This window comes from Vespa velutina, chromosome 23 (genome assembly GCF_912470025.1).
Source record: "Vespa velutina chromosome 23, iVesVel2.1, whole genome shotgun sequence".
Classification (NCBI taxonomy): Eukaryota; Metazoa; Arthropoda; class Insecta; order Hymenoptera; family Vespidae; genus Vespa; species Vespa velutina.
Window position 1 is genome coordinate 193,464 of NC_062210.1, and position 24,016 is coordinate 217,479.

Genomic DNA, 24,016 nt, shown 5'->3' on the forward strand with positions numbered 1-24,016 from the left:
CGGCGTAAGCCGAGTGGCCGCCCAAGACAAAACCATGGAAAACGAAGAGAAATCTCGTGGCAAATTATGCAGATTGACAGAGATTTGCATTCGCTTAGCATACACCCCGATCGTTGCAACGGGCGCCCACACTCTGTAGACTTTCATCTGTTTACCATACAAAAAATATACCCTATCTAATCCGGATGGATCTTGCGGTTGGAGCTGCTCTCACGGCACCTTGTCTTATCCCGATCGCTCTCCGAGAATCTCAAAGAATCAATTCGTTCAGCGATCTCACGTTTTTACTTTAACGGATTCCCCTAAAGAATTTTCATCCTTTCGAGAACTAATCAATCTAATCTATATCATTTACAATTAAAATGAACGACTATACCGTGAATAGTTTTAAAAGTAATCAAATGGAAATAATACGAAATATAAGATTAACAAAAGGACTTAGGTAATACTACAGTTTTTATTAATGATAGAAAGAAAATATTTTCGATTCAATTAAATGAGATATATGTAGGGCCATAAACTTACGCGATAAGTTCGATCACTTCTACTAGTAATCACGAAACATTCATTAGTAAATAAATAAAAACATTCCGTAGGGTTGTCAGTTCTGCTAAGTATGGGATAGAAAAAGAGATAACAGCGGCACGTGACTAATACATACAGAGAGTATGATATTTACACCATGAAACGATATATTTCTTGACGAAGATTTATATTCGTTATATTTCTCATAATATTGTAATGAAGCAAATGAAAAAAAAAAAAAAAAAAGAAAAAAGAAAAAAAAGAAAAAATGTTAGTAACTTGTCGCTTTGACGATATAATAGCTCGGTTCATTAGCGTAACTATAGAATCGAAAGAAACGAAAGAAAAAGAAAAGAAGAAAGAAAAGAAACAAAAGATTTGCATTCCTATGAAATACGTACTTATGCATATTTATATGCATAGTTAACTATGTATATAAGTAGTCGTGCGTACGAGTAATATACGTTTTAGCGCGTGCGAGCGACAGCTGGTTTGCTCACGAAACGAGAGAGACGGTACCAGCGCGCTCGAATTTTGCAAGTCGACCGATATAACGCGGCAATTACCCGACACGCGGAACCCTTCCGTAAAAGGGAAAACGCAGGTTAAGGAATCATGTCCATTCTCAAGGTCGACCGGTATCCTACCGGCTCTCTTACCGCGGACTGCATAACGCGTTTCTATTACGCGGTCAATTGCGGCGATTGTTGCGTGTCTCTTGCAATCAGTGCCTCGTCCGTAGCTACACACCACTGCTTTCTCCTTCTCCGCTTATCTTACGCTCGCCCTTTCTCCTTTCTCTTCCTCCTCCTCTACTTCGAACGGGAAACCTCTTTCTTCTGTTCAGTACCCTCGCCGTCGCAACATCTCACTGTCTCTTTCTCCGTTTTCTTCATTCTATCATTTATCATCCTTTCAATAATTTTTCTCTTTACACGTCTTTAGAGATTGGTAGATTAGAAGAAGGTTGCCCATTTCTTTTTTTTTTTTTCTTAAATTTTTTTAGACCGTTAGAAAAAATGTAATAAAATGATTCGGAGGGATTGAAAGGTATATTAGTATTAGTCTAAAGGTATGATAGAAGTAATCTATTGTTCATTCTTTCGTCAGTATAACATGACATCTAAGGTTCCAATTTTTTTAACAATACTTATATTTATTTTACAGAAAATCATAATGATTCTTCTTGAATTTATTTACACGAATCAATAACATCACATGTTTAAATTATTAAAACAAATCTAAAGCATTTCTTTTTTTTTTTTTTTTGGTCTTTTAAGCAAAACTTCTTCAATCATTAAATTACTCGAATAGATCACACAGAGAGTAATAAGTTCCCAGATGATATAATCCTAAACGATCTAATTATCGTAATTAAAAAGTAAATTGTCTTCTTATAGTAAATTGTCTCTTAAACGTTATCGACTTTGCACGTTATCGACTATAAAAAAAAAAAAAAAAAAAAACTCTATATCAACTTACCTACTCCTTTCTATTTTATATCCTTGGTCAGGTTAGAAGTAAGTTTCGGAGCAACGAGGAAAAAGAAAAACAGAGATAAGGACAGAAACAGAGACAGAGACAGAGACAGAGAGAGGGAAAGGGAAAGAACGAGGTCGTTCGGTGGTATCACGAGCGTTATCGGAGATCGAAGAACGTTTTAGTCGTGGCAATAATCGAATCGACCTCGGGTCAGAAGCAGCATCGACGTACTCGACGTCCTTGGCCAGAGCCGGCAGATGGTCGGCAAGACGTTGCTCGGTGCAGCGCACGGTACACACCGACGTTGCAAACTCGTATTCGTGGATGTACGGTCTAACTTACGAGGCAACATCTCGTTTCTTTCGAACTTGCGTTCGTGAACGCGCTCGCGCGCGCGAGTTTGAAAGAGAGTGTGTGTGTGTGTGTGTGTGTGTGTGTGTGAGAGAGAGAGCGCGCCCAACGAACAAGAGCAAGAGAAAGATCGTGGGCGCCTCGAGTACCTCGAGAAGCACGAGAATTTCCTCGAGGGTGTATCGTATCGTCGTTGCTTCTTCTCGAACGACAACTTTACCAGCCCCCATCCCTTCTCTTCTTCTATCTCCACCTCGTACTTCTTCGAGAACACCGTGTATTTTCACGGCTAGAGAGATCCTCAGCTAAAAATATTCATAGTTTCTCTTCAACTTATATCGTTAGATATTATTCATTTGAATATTTCGCATTGGAAAGACTTGTCAAAATTGTGCCACGTTCTTTTTTTCTTTTTTTTTTTTTTTTTTTTTTTATTTGCAAAAGATAGATACTTTTTATATAATAATAATTCCATATAGATTGCAATTATTTATATGATCACAAAATGACAAATAATCGTTGTTACATAGCAAGTCAAGTATCATATAACCCATATATCGTACAATTAAAAGCTCTCTAATCTATCGTACTACATAGTACAATTCAAAACACTTTGTGATAGTACGATTTAAAAAGCATGATAGATTTTTCTTTAAATTGAATATAATTTTTGTAATAACATTAATATGTATATACATAGATATAAATGGATCCAAAAATACATCAATACTTACATCTTTGAAATATTTATAAAACGCAAGAAAAACAATATTTATATATTTTCACTTTGTAAATCTCGTTCCTGTTTTTTCTTCTTCTTTTTTTTTTTTTTTTTCTTTCCTTTTTACTTTATAGTACAATAAAAGAAAAATTGAGTGAGATAAAATTTAAGTGACTGGTACGCATTTAACAGCTCTTCCTTATTTTACTCAGTTTCTTAAGGTGAAAGTAAAAGGACTTTGAAAAATATACTGCCTATAAAACGGTGATAGATAAAACACCTACGTGTAGATTTTCATGAATATAATAAATGTAGTAGCAATAAAGTAGGTTAAATGGAATAGAATGGAAGAGATTGTGTTGGATCGATTCGACGAGATTTTTTTTTGATTTTTTCTTCGTTTCTTTTCCTCTTTCTTAAATTAATCGCTAAAACAAATAACAATGTTTAATTTTAATCGACTCTCGACGAACGCGTTGACGAGAAAAAATTTATCTCGATAACGTCGTTGTTCCACGATCGAATCTCAATTATTTATCGTGTCTCTAAATCACGTCGTCGAACTAATTTTAATATCGCGAAAGGCGTCGTCGTCTACATTCCAATCGCGAAACAGGAAGAAGACGGCATATTTTCGCTCCTAGTCGTTCATATAAATCGCTAACAGTCTCGCTTTATCACTTTCTCGATATACCGATGAGATTAGCGATACCAGCCAATTCTGTGGAAAAAGTATCACCTTACTCTTTCGTAACTTTAATATTCCTTTCAAGGTGGATCCAGAATCATGTTTCCTCGTTAACTCGATTCTGCTCCCATTCATCATCTATAATTTTACATTCCACGAGTAACGCGTTCCGATCCTTAAACTGGAGGTCCAGGAAAGAGAATCATCTCTCGTGATTTTAATAAAAGAAAATGTATCCTTCGTTAAATACCTTAATATATATTGTTACCAATGTACGAGGAATCCCACTTTCAAAAAATACGAAACAGAGTTTGTAAGAACCCGATATAAGAGGATAAATACAGTTAGCATTTAAATAGAACACTTTGTTTTCTCTTTGTTTTCTCTCCAGAGATCTCGCAAATGCCATAAAGAAGACGTCGAAGAAGAGAAAAAAGAAAGAGAATGGCACATTATAGTAATGCCCTTGATGCGGCATCGATGTTAAGGTCAACCAGATATACACGATACGGAAACGTTATCCACGGGGACGATCAAAACTCAGTCTGTGTAGTTAGTTTTTAGTGAAAAAAAATGCGAAGCAGGGATCGCCGTTGGAAGCTAAGAAAGTAGAAACGCAAGGAGGAACGGATAAATTTGCAAACGGTGCAAATGGTTAGTGCGATGCGCCGTTAGAGAGTAGAAAAATAAATTCAAGCGAGACAGGGATTCAGGGCATAGAAAGGTAGAGAAATAGAGAGAGAGAGAGAGAGAGAGAGAGAGAGAGAGAGAGAGAGAGAGAGAGAAAAGGATAATAGACATAGATTGCGGGAGTCGTAGGAGAAGACAGAAGAGAAAGAAAGGACGAGAGAGAGAGAGAGAGAGAGAGAGAGAGAGTGAGAGGAAGAGAGGGAAGAAGTGGGGGTAAGAGGTCCACAGAAGTGGAAGAAACGAAGCGGGTAGAGCGGTCGTTTGCCTTGGATCGAGGTTCGAAGCAGCGCGGCGGCGGAGTCCGATCCCGATTTCGAAGCCGCCTCGGCTTTCCGCCGCGCGCATTCCATTTCTCTCTTCGCCTCTGTACGCCTTCGTTCGTCGGTGGCCGCCTCCATTCGGACGAGTCCGCCGATTATCGGCCGGACTCGGCTTGTTACCGGCTCGATCTTGCTCTCGGCCATCTTCGGCAACAGTCGTGCATCGGCGCTCGCTCGGAGTGGATCGCCGGTTCTTGTGGTTTCCTCGCAAGTTGCCGACAGAATGGCGGTGATGTCGCTGCTGTTGGCGCCGTTCTCGCCACGAGACGACGACGACGTCGAGGGACGCTCTTTTGCGCGTTGACGTTCTATTCTCTTGATCGTGATCGACCTTAACTTTATTACGTTTTAATTACGTCTTTAATCATTCCCGAGTATTGTTTCTTCGACATTGTTAACTCGCGTTAAAAAAAGGAAAAAAAAAAAAAGATAAATAAATAAACAGAAAAAAGAAAAATACAAAGAAAGAAAGAAAGAAAGAAAGAAAGAAAAAATCGCGCGATAAAGAAAGAAAGAAAGATCTTTTCGTATTTCTATATCTCTGTCGTTTTCTTTGACTCTTTCTTTCACTCACCTTATATCCTTCGTACTCTTTTCCGTGTGACGTGGGTTGTGTATAGTGGGTGTGCTTCGTTCCTTCCTTACTACAGAAATATATATATATATATATATATATATATATATATATATATGTGTGTACGTATGTATATGTATATATGCACACACTTTTCCCTTTGGCATTCTTTTCCCTCGCGAATTTAAAGTGATCCTTTCTCGAATTTCCTGTGGAAGAAACACCATCGTAGATCGAGCTCCGAAGAAAACGACGAGTGGCTTGGATAAAGCCACGAAGAGAGCTACTTACATCGAGAGAACTCCTCCGGCGAGAGAATCAACAGGTGGGAACCTGCTTGCTCACAGGTACTTATTCTTCCTTTTCCTTGCCGCCACCTGGCAACGCGAGTGCGAAAGAAAGATGAAAGAACGTCTTCGCCGATTGGACTTCATTTTCGATTCTTCAACCATTTTCTCGAAGCTTTTAACGTACATAACAAACAACCTGTGTTTATTTATTTCGATTATCCGTTCTTTCGTTCTCTCCATTAGACTTAAATCGTCGCACGATTATTCTCAATGTTTCTTTAAGATTCGCGCACAGCGTGAGAAGACACGATAGAAATAACGTTCGTTTCTTCGCACGTTTGTTTAATTAACTCGACTCGCGTTAATGAATATTTATACGATTACGGTATCGTAATTACGATATCCACGTAGAAAAATTGTAGAAATATTTTATGAAATATATCAAACCGTAGGAAACTCGTCATTTCACACCGGAGAATTCGCTTGAACGCGCACTTTCTTTAACCTTTCGTACTTGGCTTTAAACGTCCAGAGCGCTCTTTGAAAAGTTTTTTTGTCAAACTTGTGTCTTTGAAGGTTTGGTAAGATTGTCGTCGACGTAACGGGGATTCGTCTTTTGTACATGTTTCTTCTTCAGCGATAAAACAACGGCTCCATGAATTTTAACAAGTTCCTCTCCTTCTTCTTCTTCTTCTTCTTCTTCTGCTTCTTCTTCTTCTTCTTCTTCTTCTTCTTTTGCGCGAGTAAGTTAAAGATAACGATCCTTACCGGATCTCCGGCGTCCGCGCATTTTCTCGTGAGCACAACTACGAGGGGGTTACAATGAGAGCAGGATATAAAGGAACGTTGTTTCTTTTCTTGTTATACGTGTATTATTGTCGTTTGAAAAGAAAATAATAATCGATTACGGATATACGCAAATTCATGTCATTTACAAATAAAATCAATTCTGTTACGATGAATAATCGAGGCTTAATGATCTACCTCTCTTCATCCTAATTAAATCATCATCCATTCCTATCGTGAAGAAATCATTTCTATCATCCTGTTCTGTCTAAATTATTGTTTTACGAAAATAAAGGATTACGAGAAAGAGGATCGATAACAGGCATTCAGAAATTTATGCGATTCAATTGAAATATGGTGAATTTTGTTATGGTGAGATACACAAGGCTTTAAGATTTATCTCTCTTTTCGTCCTAAATAAATCTTCGTGCATTCCTTGCGATAAGAAAATCTTTCCTCCTTCTTTCCTCCTGTTCTACGTGAATTATCGTTCAGCGAAAAGAAAAAAATAATAATAATGAAGGGGAATCGATCACGTGCATTTATACATTTATGTGATTGAAATATGGTGAATTTTACTATGATGAATATTCGACGCTTAAAGATTAATCTCTCCTTTCATTCTAATTAAATCTTCATGCATTCCTTCCGACATAAAATGGCTTATTTCCTCTTATTCCACACGAATTATTGTCCTAAGAAAACAAAGAATTAAGAGAAAAGATCGATTATATCGGTATTTAAAAATTGATATGATTTAATTAAAATATAGTGATTGTTGTTATTAATTAATGTTAATTTTTGTTAATTAACGTGAATTTTATTAATTAAAATTTTGTGAACAGACAATATTCAAAGATTCATCTTTTTATTCTAAATAAATTTTCTCATGCATTCCTTTTGCCAAGAAAATGTTGTTTTTTTTTTTTTTTTTTTTTTTTTTTTTTTTTCTTTTTTTCTTCTTTTTTTTTTCTTTTTTTTTTCTTTTGTTCTATGAGAATTATTACTGTGCGAATAAACATCATTATGAAAGGAAAGAAAATATCGAAGTTTAGCAATTAATATTATTTAATGAAAATATGGTGATTTTTTTTTTTTTTTTTTTTTTTTCTTTTTTTGAAGGTACACTCGAGACTCAATGATTCATCTTATTAACCCGAATAAATCTTCATATGTTCCTTAAGATAAGAGAATTTAATTTCCTTCCTTACTGTTACACGTGAATGATTGTTTCGCGCGAGAAAAAGAAAAAACAAATTAAAAATGGGAACAGTTTATTGACATTGAAAAATGTATGCAATATAATTAAAATATACAGAGTGAACGTCAAAAGTTTTTTTAGGTGGGCCAAATGATCATCCTTAATTGGAGAAATCAATTATATCTTCTCAAGACATTTAGGCCAATTTCTTTTTCAGATTATAAAAAAAGTTTCTGAACTTGTAGTTTTATTGTTTGAACAAAATTTAGCCTAAAGAGTTTACAAAAAGAGTAATTGATTTTTTAAGATCACCTAGAATCCTTTGGACCGTTTACTACATAAAGAATAAATTTCGTTAATTATATTGAATTTTTAATGATTCGTTTTTTATACTAATGAAATTCTCATGGATTTACTTCTATACGTACGTACGAAAAAAGTCATTATCGCGGCCTTTGAGAGATTTAGATAATATTTTATAACCAAGAAACGTAAGCGTATTCGTGGACAGAAAAGAAAGACAAGAATTGCTACGCGTGCAGCAACACGATCGCGCTAAGCCGCCATTAGCGACACGCTCGACATTCTCTGGATATTTTTCTCACACAAACTAAAAGAACGGAGTAGCGTCCGCGAATAGGCGATTTTCCGGCACGCACGTCCTCCCGTTCGATCATGTATCGTAATTTTATTTTTGTACAAAACATTGATCGATTAATGATACGTTATAAGATCAATTGTAATTGTCGTGGATTTTCCGCGTGCTTTGACCTTGAATTCTTTCGACTCGAGAAAACCTTGAACTTTTCTCCGATCGAAGTTCCATATGAAAATTCTTCATTGATTTTATTTAACTTATTAAAGATAATATAAATTCATTTGGAGAATTTTCGTGCAACTTAATGTCCATGAAACATCGAGAAATTATTAAAATTTTTATACAGAGAAAGAACATAAAGAACATTGAGAGAAAGTGTTTTATTCCATATGTATATACATGTACATCCATTACATATGTATATACATATATATATATATATATATATATATATATATATGTATATATATATACATCTCATTGCCTATATTTATATCGTTCGGACAAAGAGATGGCAGTCCAAGCGTAAAAAGTTTTTACAACATCGTACGTAAGTATGTTATACATATATTAAAGCAAAAAACCTAAGATATTCATTTTAACATTTCACCTTGATGCCTAAGTTGAAAGATATTCTTTATATTATTAATGATTTTAATGATTCATAAAGACTTTTTCTTATAGTAATACAAAGTAAATCTTATTAATGCAGGTCATTTTAAGGAGAGAGAAGACAAAAATTGCAAGAGAGAGAGAGAGAGAGAGACGGAAACAAATTTACATGTTCATTCTTCCAAATTCGAAAAAAAAAGACGTGTGTAAAGGTATAATGGAAAGGGAAATTGTATGGTTCGCCTCTATTTCACGCTTTCGTCGCTTATTATCTGGCGGTCGCGTTGTTGTTTCGTTGTCTCTTCTTTTCTCCTTTCGAGAGAACATACAAAACAAGCTCGTTTATCGAGGTAGAGGAGCGTGCTACGAAACACGTTTAGCATAGTAGTTTTCGAGACGGCCTTGACAGGAATATTCGTAGGTACGCTGTATTTTAAAGATATTCGCTTTACTGTATATAGGATCGAGGACGACAAAAGTTAACCACGGAGGGTTCTCGTTTTCCTCTCGTTCGTTCTATGGCAATCGAAGGCTTCTCTCTCTTTCTCTCTTCCTCTCTCATGAATGAATCATGACTACCTTTAAGAACGAAGAATTCTGCCGTACGAGGAGAACGCTCACTTACAGGTACGAGCATCGATGCAGGTAGCTACCTGCGGTTGTTAATTATGGACGAGCAGACGTACGTAGCTATGGCATCCGAGAGGGTCCAAACGTAACGCTTATTAAAATACCATCAGCCAAATGCGTCGATCTTCGTGCTCTTGCTCTTAGGTCGTGACCCTTTTCCTACTCCTCCTTCGTTCTTATTTTTTTTTTTTTTTTTTTTTTTTTTTTTTTTTTTTTTTTATTTTCGATTTTCTTTTCCACTTTTTTTTTCTTTTTTTCAATTTTTCTTCTTTCCTTTTTCTTTTCTGACTCCTTGGAAGGGTGGATAGTAGGGGGAACGTCGCTCGTGAAAGCTCGACACGTTACTTTAATACTTCTTACGAAGGTAACCCTTCATAAAAAAGAAGATGAAAGTGATGTCGAATTTTGCAGTTTTATGACTTACCAAGATGCTTCCCGAGATGAATAAAGGAAAAGAAGAAAGAGAAAACGAAGAAAAATATGAGGAGATGGAGAAGTTTGCAAGGTACTTTCCGTATGAGAGAAAAATTGTGCTGTCTCATTATTTGCACGACTTTGCTGCCGGCGTACTACGAATGGCGATTGTTATTCCTACGGCACGACCATTGTTCCGTGTACGCCATCGCCTTCTTGCGACGGGCCGGCTTCGCTCTCTTGCACGAGTTCGTGCCGTCTCTATCGTCTCCTTGTGTTGCGTTTTTGTCATTGTATCGTCGTTTTCCCGTAAACGTCGCGAGAGATACCCCGTGACTATCCATGCCCGCGAACTCCTATCCGTAATATATTTTCTATTTTTCCTTTTCTTTTTTCTATTTCATTTTATTTTTATTTACTTCATCATACCGGATTTGCAACGGGTTCTTTTACACATGCTCGCTATCGATTCGTTCCAAGAACTTTTTCGATTGAAAAACTTTCTTTCTTTCTTTCTTTCTTTCTTTCTTTCTTTCTTTCATTTGTTCTTCCTAACGATACAAAACTCGTTAATATCCAGATAATATCTATTCGGGAAAAATATAACCTCGATTTCGATGAAACGAGCTAATGTCTCGATCATAATGTTCAGCCATTGTAGTGACAATCGCTCAGGGAGCGTAGGTGAAATGCGATTACCTCGAAAAGAGCAGACAACGTGCGTTGCTCAATTGGCTGCCTCCTTCGTGTGCGGGAGGTCTCTCTTCGATTATGACAACGCGCGATAGTGGGCGAGTGTCTAGCCAGATGTAGGTTCTTAGCCCTGATATATGTTCGCTCCTCTCTCAACGATTAAATTTCAAATGGAAACATTCTCCAGTAAATTTAAAATATTATTTATGTAATCGTATAGAATGATTGTGAAGGGAAATAATATCTTTTTCTTCTTCTTCTTTCATTTTTTAAATTATAAATATAGACGAATATACATACATACGTCGCATTCTCTTTTCTAATCTAATCACACGTTGTAATATCTATGGACAGGCTTCTCCTTTAAATTACGTTTTATGCGACCATATCTTAGCAACAAAATATGTCTAATGGAAGCGGTACACACACGTAATGAGACGCATTTTAGGGTCGATAAAATATACTTCGAAGTAGAAAAGACGAACGATTGTCCTACTTTGATGAACCGTATTACGCGAGATAGGTTTGAATATATAAGTTTCAACTATAACTCATATTTTCATCCGGAACTTTCATGGAATAGATATGTTCAATTACATATATTCACGCGTCTGTGTGTATATTTGTGCGCGCGTACGTAGTTATGTAGAACACATAATTCGTTCTTACAACTTTGTTTTTCTTCGTTTCTATGATTTAACATGTTGTCTACCACGATAGTCACCATAACCACAGCCTGTTTCCTCAATAGAATCATGATGGTCACTGAGGAGTACTAAATTTTAAAAGTGCTATTAAATTTTAAAAGCTAATTACTATCGGTCAAATACCATCGAATAGAAAATGTTTAATAACTCAAATAACTATATAACAGTATAAAGCAACAAATTTTCCAATTAATAGTTATTATTAATAATTTTAAATAAAAAAAAAAGTTTGATCTTTTTATTGATAACGTCAATTATTGTTTTGATTATTAGTGATCATTTCATTTCATTTCATTTCAATTCTTTGGTTTAAAAGTTAACAAACTAATATTTAACAAAAATTAGATTTTACAACTAACAAATTGTTACATTTTTCATGTAATTTTCTTACCGAAAATTTGATACATTTAGTCGACTAAAATGTTATCATAAGTAACCGAGTAGAGTCCTATTTAATTATACTACACAACGATTTATCATTACATATAATAATAAAACTTTTATTCTGTCCCGAAGGATAAAAGAAAAAAAATCGAACAAAAAAATAAGCAGGAAAGTTAATGAGTATTTATGATCGGGATGTTTAAAGATCCAAATCGTTAAAAATTTTGTTCAAGTATAATGGACCGAACAAAGAGTTAAATCTCGAATGAAGCATATTCTGTATTTTCTTTTCTTTTTTTTTTTACACGGTGCATACGAATGTGCCTTATACCTATGTTGTATACGTAAAGAAAGATGCGGGGGTGGGAGTAGACGAGACCGGATGTCCTTCGTGAAAGAGAAAGAGAAAGAACCGAGTATGAGAAGGAAGCGAAAAAAGAGAAAGAGAGACAGCAGAGAGAGAGAGAGAGAGAGAGAGAGAGAGAGAGAGAGAGAGAGAGGGGAAAGGAGGAAAGCGAGATGGTGCACGCGCAGGCTAACCCATTTCGCATTAATATTCCCGTTGGCAGGCAATAGCCATTGAAATTGCGAGGTTCCAGAGCGGGCATAATCGGGGAACGGTCCGTAATCTTGGGAATCGATACGAGCGCCCATTTGTTGTGCTGAAGCTATATCTATAGAGAAAGAGAGAGAGAGAGAGAGAGAGAGAGAGAGAGAGGGAGGAAGGAAGAGGGATGGTAAAAGAGAAGGAGGAAGAAGGTGGAAGGCGGCGTAGATATTCATGTAGATGCCCTCGGCTATCGGCGGTAAGCGTACTACGACCGTTCGTTTGCCTTCGCCTTTGATTTCGTCATTCTTGAAAAACGGTGAACGCGTATAAAAGATCTTTCGAACGAATTCCTTTGTAAAGTGAGATCTTGGAATAGCCCCAGAAAGGGGGATGATATTATATCACGGCTATTAATAAATGTTTAGATCAATGGGAATTTAACTTTAATATTATTTTATTATCGTATTTATATCTTTATCATCTTTTGGATGGAATTTTAATTATTGAAAAGATTATATAAGAAGGAAATGGAATAAAGAAGGAAATGTTATGTTCTATAAACATATATGTATAACTTGTTCAGATAATATAACGTTTCGGTTAAAGAAGAATTTTGATAGAAATGATGAGATAAGAGATTTTTGGGTGATAAAGCTTCTATTGTAGAGTTTTTATTGACAATAAGACAATATCGCTTACTAGATTGTATTTATCAACATTAGTAATTCTAAAATATCTATATTTATATATATATATATATACACATATATACGAGATTATTCCGGAAAGTACCTGACATTATACTCGAACCTTATACCTGGGTGTGCTATTGTTAAAAATAGATATTTATCATTTAGAAAGGACCTTTATGAGTGTCCTTGTCAGGCAGCACAGTCCTCAGTCGACAATGATACGCTGTTGAGTAAACGTTGAATTTCGTATGCGTCGCATTTCACTATATTTCGTGTATAAAAAATGTACAACTTATTAAAAGTATCCATGTTATACAGTTAGCTATCACTATATACGTATCTATATAAATACATAATGTACATGAGTATCTACTTACTTATTACTTCCAGAGAATATAATCGTGTTATCTATAAAATTTATATTTTATTGTTGTTTAATCAAGAGGATAAAAAAGGTTTTGCTCGATGATATTTTGCATCGTCATTTCTTGCTTGCATAAGATGACCTTCGATTTCGTACAGATCTTGAACGAGGATGGACATTAGAGAGAAGAAACAGGAGAAGAATGTCCAGAGATCGATGATCTTTCTTCGTGAAAGTAAAACCGAAGAAAATTTCTTCTGGGATCGAAGGACGCGTCCGATTCGACATAGTGTCGAGAGCAACCATATACAGTCACCCAAATCCTTTTCCACTTGGCCTATTTGTTCGTCTTGGCGTGCCGGATTGCGCGTGGCACGCACGGTTGCACCGCTTCTAATTTATACTCCATGCGGAAAGCGAATGGCTGCCGCGACAAACGACTCCCTCCTCCTTCCTCTTCCATCGCTCTCTCTCTCTCTCCCTCTCTTTTTTATCGGTTCTTTCTCTCTTCTTGCAGAAATAATTAATGATTGTACAATTTATTCTTGTATAATATAGCTTTTCTTTAATTTTTCTCTTAAGTACATTAAAAGTTTATTTTTTAATGTTATAACATCTTTGCATAAGAATGAAATAAATTGTTAGAAACAGTAAAAGTTATTTAAGAGTTAAAAAATAAAGGTTAGTAAATCTATATAATATATATGTGTATATATATATATATATATATATATATATGTATATATATGTGTGTGTGTGTAAACTTTTAATATAAAATTTTTCTTTTATTCATTATTATTTTGTGCCATGTTCTTAATATTATAATTTTAAAATCAACTATTTTTTTTCTAAACTCTTTAGATTAATTTCTTTTTTCTTCCAGATTGTAATATTACGAAGCTAAGAAGATTTTTACAATCCGAAAAAAATTAACCTAATACTTTTCAAATATGAATAATTGATGTTTAAATTCATCTTGAAACTTTTGCCTCAGTCTCCATTTTTCTTTTGCAATGACCTTTTTACTTCTTATGGTGAATGTGCTGCTTCATGCCAACGTATTTATTAAATGATTATTTTTTCTTGTATTACTGTTCATTTGTAATTTCATTATTTCGACCATAGAAAACTTTGACACGTACTTACACATACTAGATACAAATGTTATTTTTTCACTCTCTCTTTCTCTCTCTTGTAAATTCGATATTAATCAAATTGCGCACTCGCATGCCAATCCTATGAATATCTTCAAAGTAAGAAGAAATTTCTAAAGCATAATAACCCCCTTTCTTTCTTCTCCTTTCTCTCTTCTTGAAAGAATAATTATATATTTTATAATACTTATTTATTCTCTACTCTCCACGTTTTTAATATTATCCTATTTTACTTTCTGTTCTTTTTCCTTTGGAAATTATTTTTCTATTTCTTATTTTGAGTATGTTGCTAAATGCCTACGTATTTATTATACCATTTATGTCTTTTCTTTTTTTATTTGTATTACTACTCATTCATAATTCTATTATTTTGTTTATATGATACTCTTTATCTCTAGAAATAAACTTTGTTTCTTTTTTTTCACTTTCTCTCTCTCTCTCTCTCTCTCTCTCTCTCTCCTCTCTCCCTCTGATTTTCTCTCTTTTTCTTTCTTATGACCTCGCTATTAACCAAATCGAGAACTCGTGCGCTGATCTACCGATCTGTTCGAAGCAAGAGGCGATTTATAACGCACCGATAATAGATAATGGCGGCACGCCGATTGTGGTTAGGCGATTTTATGGGCTTGCAGTATCATTTTGCACGGTGCCAAGTCGAAGCAGGGTTTTTGTTAGGTCGCTGAGAGTCATTTGCGACAATGAGCGATTCCGCAAATGTCGATGACACGGCCTCGTGAACGGAAAGGGTCATTATGTCCGCGGTACGTTCGCGAACCGTGAACGATCGTTGGAAAATTATTGCTCCACGCGCCACCGCCCGCTTGGCCACCCACTTGACCACCCGCTTGGCCGTTCTCTTGGGTGTAGCCATAGATATACCGCGATTTCTTTCGTTGACGTCCGATCGAAAACGAGTAGGCTCTTGGTTCGAACCGAGAACGAGAGGAAATCGAAAGTGAGACCATTAAATCACCCCTTCTTTACGAAACAGTCAACAAAAGCAATTTTATTCACTTGTAAATCGAATAATTTCTTTTTTTTTTCTTCTTTTCATCTCAAAAAACATTTAACGAAGTTAAGTTGGGCTAATGTTGTTAATTTTTTCTTTCTTTTTCTTTTTTTTTTTTGCTTTTCTCTTTTCTTTCTAACGAACGGAAAAAAATGTTAATGCGCTGTATTTAAATTAATAAGTCATTGCAGGTTATTGGAATTATCTGATATTAAATTTTCAATAAAAAAAAAAATACTAAAGATATAAAATATTGATAATTCCGACATTATTTATTGACCAATTCAATCTATCGAGATACTTTGTTTTTTTTTTTTTCTCTCTAAAAGAAAATTACTCGACATAATTATCTTTCGAATTAAGAAACCGAAGAAATAGAAATCAATATCATTAACTTAATTCTTCTTTTTAAAGCAATTAACAAAAGTAATTGCATTATTTTTAAAGGTAATAAATAAATTTCTTAACTAAATTAAGTTGAACAAGTTAAACTTTTTTATTTCAAACGACCAATAAAATGTCATGAGGCGTTATATAAAACATATCGAGATATTTTGTTTGTTGTAAAAAGTATAAGCTTAAAATACTATTCATTTTGTATTTTACTTATACAGTTTTTAATTCTCTACAATATTTTAAGCCATGAACAATTATAATATATTTCCTAAACGACAAGTTGTAAGATGTTCTACCATTTAAAAATCATGGCAAATCATATGTCAGGGATTCTAATGATTCTAATTATTATTTTCTTCTATATTCTTTGATCTGTCGCTAGCAGCTGTTATGCGTAACGGTTAGTTTTCAACGGCATCTCAGAATGATCGACATTAACGGCACTTATTAGCTTTTTTGCTTTTATTTAATGTAACACCAAACCTATACTATGCTTTTATGATCTAGAATGACGATGCTCTTGAGTTTATTATCGTCGATCGTTAATACGATCTTCGTGTTTATATATACAAGAGGAAGTTAAGATTTCTATTAGAAAAATATTGATAAAAAAGTATGTTGATATGTTTTCGGGAAAACATTCGTTGAAAATGTTTAAATTATTTATCATATTTTCTTTTATTTACCGTACCTATACATATGTTTGTGTGGTGCTTACGATGAAATCTAACGAGTTCTATTTTCGTGATACATATATATATATATATATATATATATATATATATATATATACGTACCTACAATCAATATCATTATCTTAGAGTCCGGTTACATTCTTTTACTATCGCGTCTCACTCGAGCAAACTCGATCGACTCCATTACAGAAAATCGGAGTATATCGATACCGGTGATCGTAAAAATCTATAGTCCTTGACTCCATTAAGACCACATATTACCTACTGTTATTATATTTATAGTATATAATATATTGCCATAATTTAAATTTGATTCAAATTTTGATATGGTACGACGACCGGAGAAGCATCCATTTCGTAAATTTTATAAGATCGAAGGTCTTCTTTTTTTTTGCTTTTGTTAACCCTTTTAATCGTTCTCTATTAACATATCTTTTTTGTTTTTATTCGCGACGAAAGTAACTTTCATAGATCGATTTATCCGTCGATAATCGCTCATTACTCGTTGCGTAATGAAGATTCTCAATTTCTCGAGGAGATAATGGCTTCCAAACACGATAATCGGAAGCTCTCGGTATTCTCATACGTATAATAACGAACGGGAATGCCAGAGAATTTTTTTGCGTAATATATAAGTGATATTTCTTTGATCGTATCTCTCTCTAAGCGCTTATTCGTACGAAATAAACGAAGTATTAAAATGCTAAGTGTTCCCTCCACTTGCCGGTTTATTTGGTTAGTTAAAGCGAGCCGATTCGTTACGATCAATTAGAGTAAAAGAGAATGATAAGTTATGTAAGACGCCGCGCATAAATCTTAGTTATCTACGATATCTGAAAAACGCACACACTGCCGGGTGACAATTAACGGCTCGATTTATATATTATTAGATATACATACGCACATATACAGAGACGGACACATACGTACAAACGCATAGGTTTAATTAATTGAGAGAGAGAAAAAAAATCACGGACTGTTTTTACAAAAATAAAATGTTAATCGTACGAAGAATTCGCTACTTTTAAAGTAGAAATATTTAACGTCGTTACTGGAACGCATCGATCGTATTTCCCAATGATCCCGCTCTTTCCACTTTCTTTCGATTTCTCGTTCTCCACGTTCGAAGGAATTTCGATCGATACGTGAACTCGCGGAACGTCGGGGAACCAGCTTAGGACGTGATCTCATTATCGGTATAATTATTAGCAATTACGCGAAGCTCTCTGTGCTATCTATCGCTGTTACCGTTTCGAGACTCTCTCCTTCGATTCGAAGAACGAGGAATGCCAAGGATTAGACTGGTTCTGTCGTTCTTTCTAATTCTCTCGTCATAGTCATCGGATCTTCTTCTTCCATTCTCTTCGTTAATTCGTAATCTGTATTCATAGTACTACTTATCTTTCTCTTTCTCGATTAGTAATCTAATACTTACGAAGTACTAATCGAAGAAGACGCTGCAGCAACCATTTGGATCGCCTTTCTCCGCGTTATGTGCGTTCTTCGTAGGTAATAATCCTTCCTAGAGGAGAGCACAATTAAAGAAAACGGGTGTTCGCTGTGTTTCCTTCATACATTTTAGCGGCTAGCATCGTTCTTGCGCAGTCTTTCATTCTTGCGACAGACAATTCCTTGAATGTCAGGTTAAACATACATAACGCGACTTTTCGCGTTTCTTATAGTCGTAATAATCTGAGAAAATCACGAATGGAGAACGGTATTGCTAATTTGAAACGTTTCGTTTATCGAATTTCATTGCTTCTTCTTTTTTTCTTTTTTTTTTTTTTCTGTTTTTTTTTCTGTTTTTTTTTTTTTTTCTCTCTGTTTTTTCCGGTCTTTTTTTCCACCAAATTTTCGTTCTATCAGAATGACGTGATAAAAAACTTCGTTTAATCGATCGTTGATCGTAAATAAGGACCGATACAAGGTCCAAAACTGGTATTTTTTAAATACCGGTTTTTTACAAACCGTTATTACTGATACCGATATTTTATCGATTTTTTTTAGATCTGATTAAGACACATTTTTCTTTCTTAATAATTAATAACAATAAAAACATATTTCACAAAATTTACTTTACAAATTAACAATGTTCTTAGATCTAAGGATATCATTATTAAATTAATTATACATCTTAATGGTGATAGTACGTATTTTAAAGACGAGAAAGAAAATGTTAATAACACTGTCAAAGCTAGAGAATAGAATCATGGATAATTCTATTTTTTTTTTCTTCAACTACTTTGATAAAAACTACTTTGATACTATATCGGTTTCAGTACAATTATGTCGATATAATATCGGTAATAAAACAATAATGATTTTAAATCTTTGCTTAGAAATATCTTAAAAATTGTAATAAAATAGAGAAACCGAAAAAGTTACCAATAAATATCGATAAAAATATCAGTATTCTTCGAATATCGGTATGACGTAATACCGGTATTCTCGTATTTCGGTTTCTATAACGGTAAAAAGGTACAAACAAAAAATACCGGTATAATACCGGTATTTTTTATTTTGGTAGAAGTCCCAAGTTGTAAGTGAAACGAAAAGTTTGGAAAGTAATTTTTCGAATGAGTAGTCAACGTTCCACTCGAATTCCAGTTTATTAAGAATATAATAACGAAAGAGTATATTTTCTTTCTAATTTTTATTGTTTTCGTTAAGAGGGAAAGCTGCAGCAACGACATCGATGGAAGAATTTTTTTATCAATTTTGTTTGACGAATCAGCAAGCTTGTAAATTTTTTTTTTTTTTTTTTTTTTTTTTTTTTTTTTTTTTTTTTTTTTTAAGTAAGTAAACCCTTCAAATGCACGTGGTAAACTTTTTGTAAAAACTAATATTTTTGAGCGTGCATCTGAAAAATAATCTTTCTTTTATATAATAAGCATTCTGTGCGAACTTCAAATAAATCGGATAAAGAAAAGCGTTTAATCGATAAGCTTTGACAAGCCAATTTTTTTCTTTCACATCTATAAGAAAAAGAAACAATATATAAACTTATAGTATAATTTACACTAGTATAATTCTACGTAAGTATAACTTATACTTAGCAAACATTAACCTTATGCAAATCATACGATATGAACTAAAAATACATACTTATATATCGGCGTGTAATTTCAGTTACATGGCGTAATAGATGGTTAAAATTTAATAGTCCCATGCAAGCTATCGCACGTAACTTCTACAACTACGTTAGTAGCTCGAATTTTTTCTTTTCTTTTTTTACGTAATAATTTAAAAATATCTATATTTTCGAAGGTATTAAGAAAATGCAAAAAAAAAAAAAAAAGAACAAAAGAAAAAGGAAATATTTTCAAATTTTTAAACCGTCACAATTGCTCTCCTCTTTAAAGCAAAGAGAAATAGAAAGACAGATAAAATTGACTGAACTACCATGAGAAATTTTTCCATGATCTATGGGTAACCCAATATCTTTAGTACTCAACCCGCTGCTACAAGTATTGTTACCTGGCGCAGGTACTAGAGGTTTCGTTGACTTAGGTTCGAGAGTAATACAAATAAAAGCTGGTTATTTTCTCTTCTATTTTCATGGTGACTCATGAGGAACAGTTTACTCGGTGATCTTGCTCTACCGTGTCAAACATCAACGTTGATTATCGCTGTGGTAATACGATCTCTCTTCTTTTCTTCTTCTTTATCCTACGACCGTGCTACGCGATTTACGATTACGATAATGCGCGACGTTTATGGCGATTGGAACGTTGTTTCGTTTACGCCTTTGAACCTTTTTGCGCTTTGCTTCCGACGTGCATCTTGAAAGATACTGTCGAAGACGTTGTCCCTACGTCGGTTCTTGAATTCGTAAGTAATTTATTTTTGGAATCATCGATCGAGTACAACTTTGATCTCTACTGAAATTCTTTCGTTAACTTTTACGAATGCCTTCTTTTATTGATACTTACAAATAAAATTAAATGATTCGAAGAAATAGGAAATTCAAAATTATATATTTAGAATGCATAATTAGGTATGTAATAATTATTATGGAGGCAAAGAGAGAGTGAGAAAGAGAAAGTAATTGGTTTTATAAAATTATATTTAAATGCTTAAAATATAAACTTATAAGTATTACGAGTTTATATAAAAAAAAAAAAAATACACACACATATATATATATATATATATATATATATATATATATATATATAAAGCACAATATAACACACATAAAATATAATCGGAATATCTCAAAAATAAATTTAAATCGCATTACTTTTGCTACCACACGTTCAAACTATCCTTCTAAAAATATAGTCTTGAAATTATTTTACCGTCTTTGTTTATTGCCACGTATTTTAGCACTTCTCTTTCTATTCTGCAGGCCTAACAAAGAACTGATAACTGATATGTTTTTGTTTATTTAGTCAAGCCTATTGTTTTGCGATTCCAGTTGGTGCTCGTGAATAATCATACCATAACTTTATGACGTACTTTTTAAATATATAAATTTTATTTGTAAAATGAGAAACATATTTTAAAGTGAACAAAGAAAAAGTCACGGAATAATTTATTATTACGTGAGAAAAAATAGCTCGGACAATTTTCAAAATAATTTGCAAATTATTGTATTTATCTTGTCATAACGTAAATACACAGTTAATCATTATCAATTGAAGCGAACAGAAACTAGTATAATATCATATTACGAAATTATCTTCGAAAAACAAAGAGAGAGAGAGAGAGAGAGAGATAGAGAGCAGAAAGCTATATCTGAAATTATAAATTATTAATCATAAAAGAAGATCTCGCGACTATAATTATAAGACATAAATTCAGGTGCTCCTTCAAGAATATAAAACAGGAAGATCGAACTCGCGTGCGAGATATTTCGCGATCGCGTTTGATTTTGGAATTGTTTTAGAGCGTGTAGCATTTGCTTGACCGCTTATCGTCAATTTCCTGGTAAAATCGGAGCTCTGCGTCGAGGTTGTAATTTTATTAACCGACGTGCGATAACGGAGTACGCGTTTAGAAATTAACGATGCGTTAAGAAAGTCTGGGCATGCTTCTCAAAGCGATTGAATTGGGTCGGTGTTAGAAATAAAAAGAATAACAGAACAGAAAACGAAACGAAAGAAAAAAGAGAAAGAGGTAAAAAAGAAAAGAAAAGAAAAGAAAAGAAAAGAAAAGAAAAGAAAAGGAAAGAAAAGGAAAGAAAATGAAATCTTAATGGAGCACAGAAACGGTCGGCTCCGATTACTTACCAAGTTAACTTCCGAGGACGCATCCTTGCGTAGAATCACGTCACAAAATCATTTTCTTCTCTTCATTTTGAAATCGCATCGGGTATATGAAAGAATTTTATATTTAAGTTTAAACGGAGTTCCGTATCTCGCGAACATAAGGCACAATCTTATCGTGTTTTCTCGAGTGCAACGTTGTTTTCTCAATGGCTCATTCTTTTAAGATTTACGATATTCTCGGAGCTTTTATCGCTCTTGAAAACATTCTTGCCAATGTCACCAAAGGAAGGTGGGCGTCTCCGACATTTTGCATTTTACACCAACCGACTTGGAATTAATAATAAAGGAATTTCATATCTCTTCGTTCCCTTCTTTTTCTTTTTTATTTCTTCTCCTTCTTTTTTTCCTTTTCTTGGAATACAACGAACGATTTGGCATTGAATACTTAAGTAGTTAAAATATGTCATATAAGAAATGTTCCATTTTGCGTAAGGATACTATTATTAAGGGAACCTTAGGGGAATGTAATAAATTTAATATTATAAATTAAAATATTATTAAAGTGGAACAACACAAATTTCAGTAACTAGCCGATATTTTATATAACGACATTTAGTTATACTTATTGATGATAAATTCTATACTCTTTTCGATATAAACATCGTTTATATCATGCGTGTAATTTAAGAACAATTTATCGAGTCTATTGTGTCTAATGTTTCCTCCATAAATATCGACACTTGACAATCTTGTTATTGAACCAACGATTTTGAATTAGACAATAATTACAAATTTATAAACGACGAAAGAGCCAGATGACACGTTAATAATAATAAGGCTTTTCATTATTTATGACATTCGTCAGTCAAAGCCTAAAATAAAGCGCTGTTAGAGTTTAACCTACTTCAGAGTGAAATTTTATTCCCACAGTGTACCTTAGAACAAAGAAAGAGAAACGATTCAATAGAGGAAGCAAACTATCGACGTTAGAACGATCCATTGATTATTCATTTGCGTATTGGCAAAACTTGCCACACCGAAAGGATAATAAGAAGTTTCACAGAACATTTTGATATTTAAATACAATGTATTCGCTTTAATGCGATCGTAAATAGGCATCTCGAGTCGTTTCAGGCTGCTCTCGAGCCGGGTGGCTCGAGAGCACCGAGTGCTAAAATCGAGTTGGTGTGTCGATAGCGCGAACACGTTCGAGACCATTTAGCACTGTCATACTTTGCGAGCTAACGTTTATTCCGTTGTACGCCTGCACGACACTCGTAACTTTCTCCCGATACGACTTATCCAACCCTCCGTTCCTCTGTCCCTCCGAACCTCCTCCAACATCAGACATATAGATCGACCTCTCTTGGTACAGCAATTCTACACGCAGACGCACACGCACACACAATGTATCGAAATTGACATTTGGAATGCTAATGTCGATTAGCGGTATCGATACTATCGCTCACGAGTACTTACGTATGTTCCTTCGATTACGAGTCTCGAAATACGTATTTATCTACGTAATACGTCCGTCCCTCTGTCCGTTTCCTCTCGCGGAGGAGAGAAAGGAAAATGATCGCCAGACCTACGTTTTCTTTTCTTTTCGTTTCTATTTTCTCTTACTTTGGAAACTTTTTAAACATAACCGCAGGCTACTTTTTTCTGCTCTTGATACAGCGACAAGTGTAATAAACGATTATATTGCGAAATTACTTGATGTAGAATATCCAAATATCGTATCAAAATGTAAAAAAGTGCGTGCGCGCGCACGCATGGCTGTTGTAAATTGCTGGATTGATTGATTCGAAATAGATATAAAAAATAAAATTACGTGCAACAACGATCTTAACGAGGAGTTACAGTTTGTTCCCGTTTCCAACTTCAAAATAACGAGTATTTCAAGAATTAAATAAATCTTCTTCTTTTTTTTTTTTTGTTTTTTTTTTCCTAAATCGTACGAATAGACGATTATTTGCAAACTTGAGATATTCAAATATCCTTTTGAATTGTTACGCTTTATATAAAAAAATCTAATGTATGCGTGTATGTGGCTACTCTCTAAACAGCTGGACAGAGATCAACTTGAAGTTTATATAAGAGATAAAATTACTCGCGAGCTATCATAACAAAAATCTACCAGGAATTCCAGTTCAATTCCGTTTTCGGCATTATAATGGCGAATATTTTAATAAATTCCAAAATTTCTAACAAAAGTTGTACATGTGCTACGGAAATGATTTAAACAGTGCGAAAATATTTCACAGCAAGCAACGT

The 24,016-nt window shown here is 34.2% G+C and overlaps 1 protein-coding gene across 4 annotated transcripts in view; it reads left to right on the forward strand.

Moving 5' to 3' along the window:
• LOC124956726 overlaps window positions 1-24,016 on the forward strand; it is a 214,765-nt gene that overhangs the window by 47,474 nt on the left and 143,275 nt on the right. The window contains exon 1 of one of the 4 annotated variants that reach the window (XM_047512908.1): window positions 5,398-5,698. The exons of 1 other annotated variant lie outside the window; for it this stretch is intronic. The gene's annotated coding sequence lies outside the window, so the exon portion shown is untranslated. Of the gene's footprint in view, window positions 1-5,397; window positions 5,699-24,016 lie in introns of those variants that run through there. 2 more of the 4 variants (XM_047512907.1, XM_047512906.1) reach the window with 2 other exon arrangements.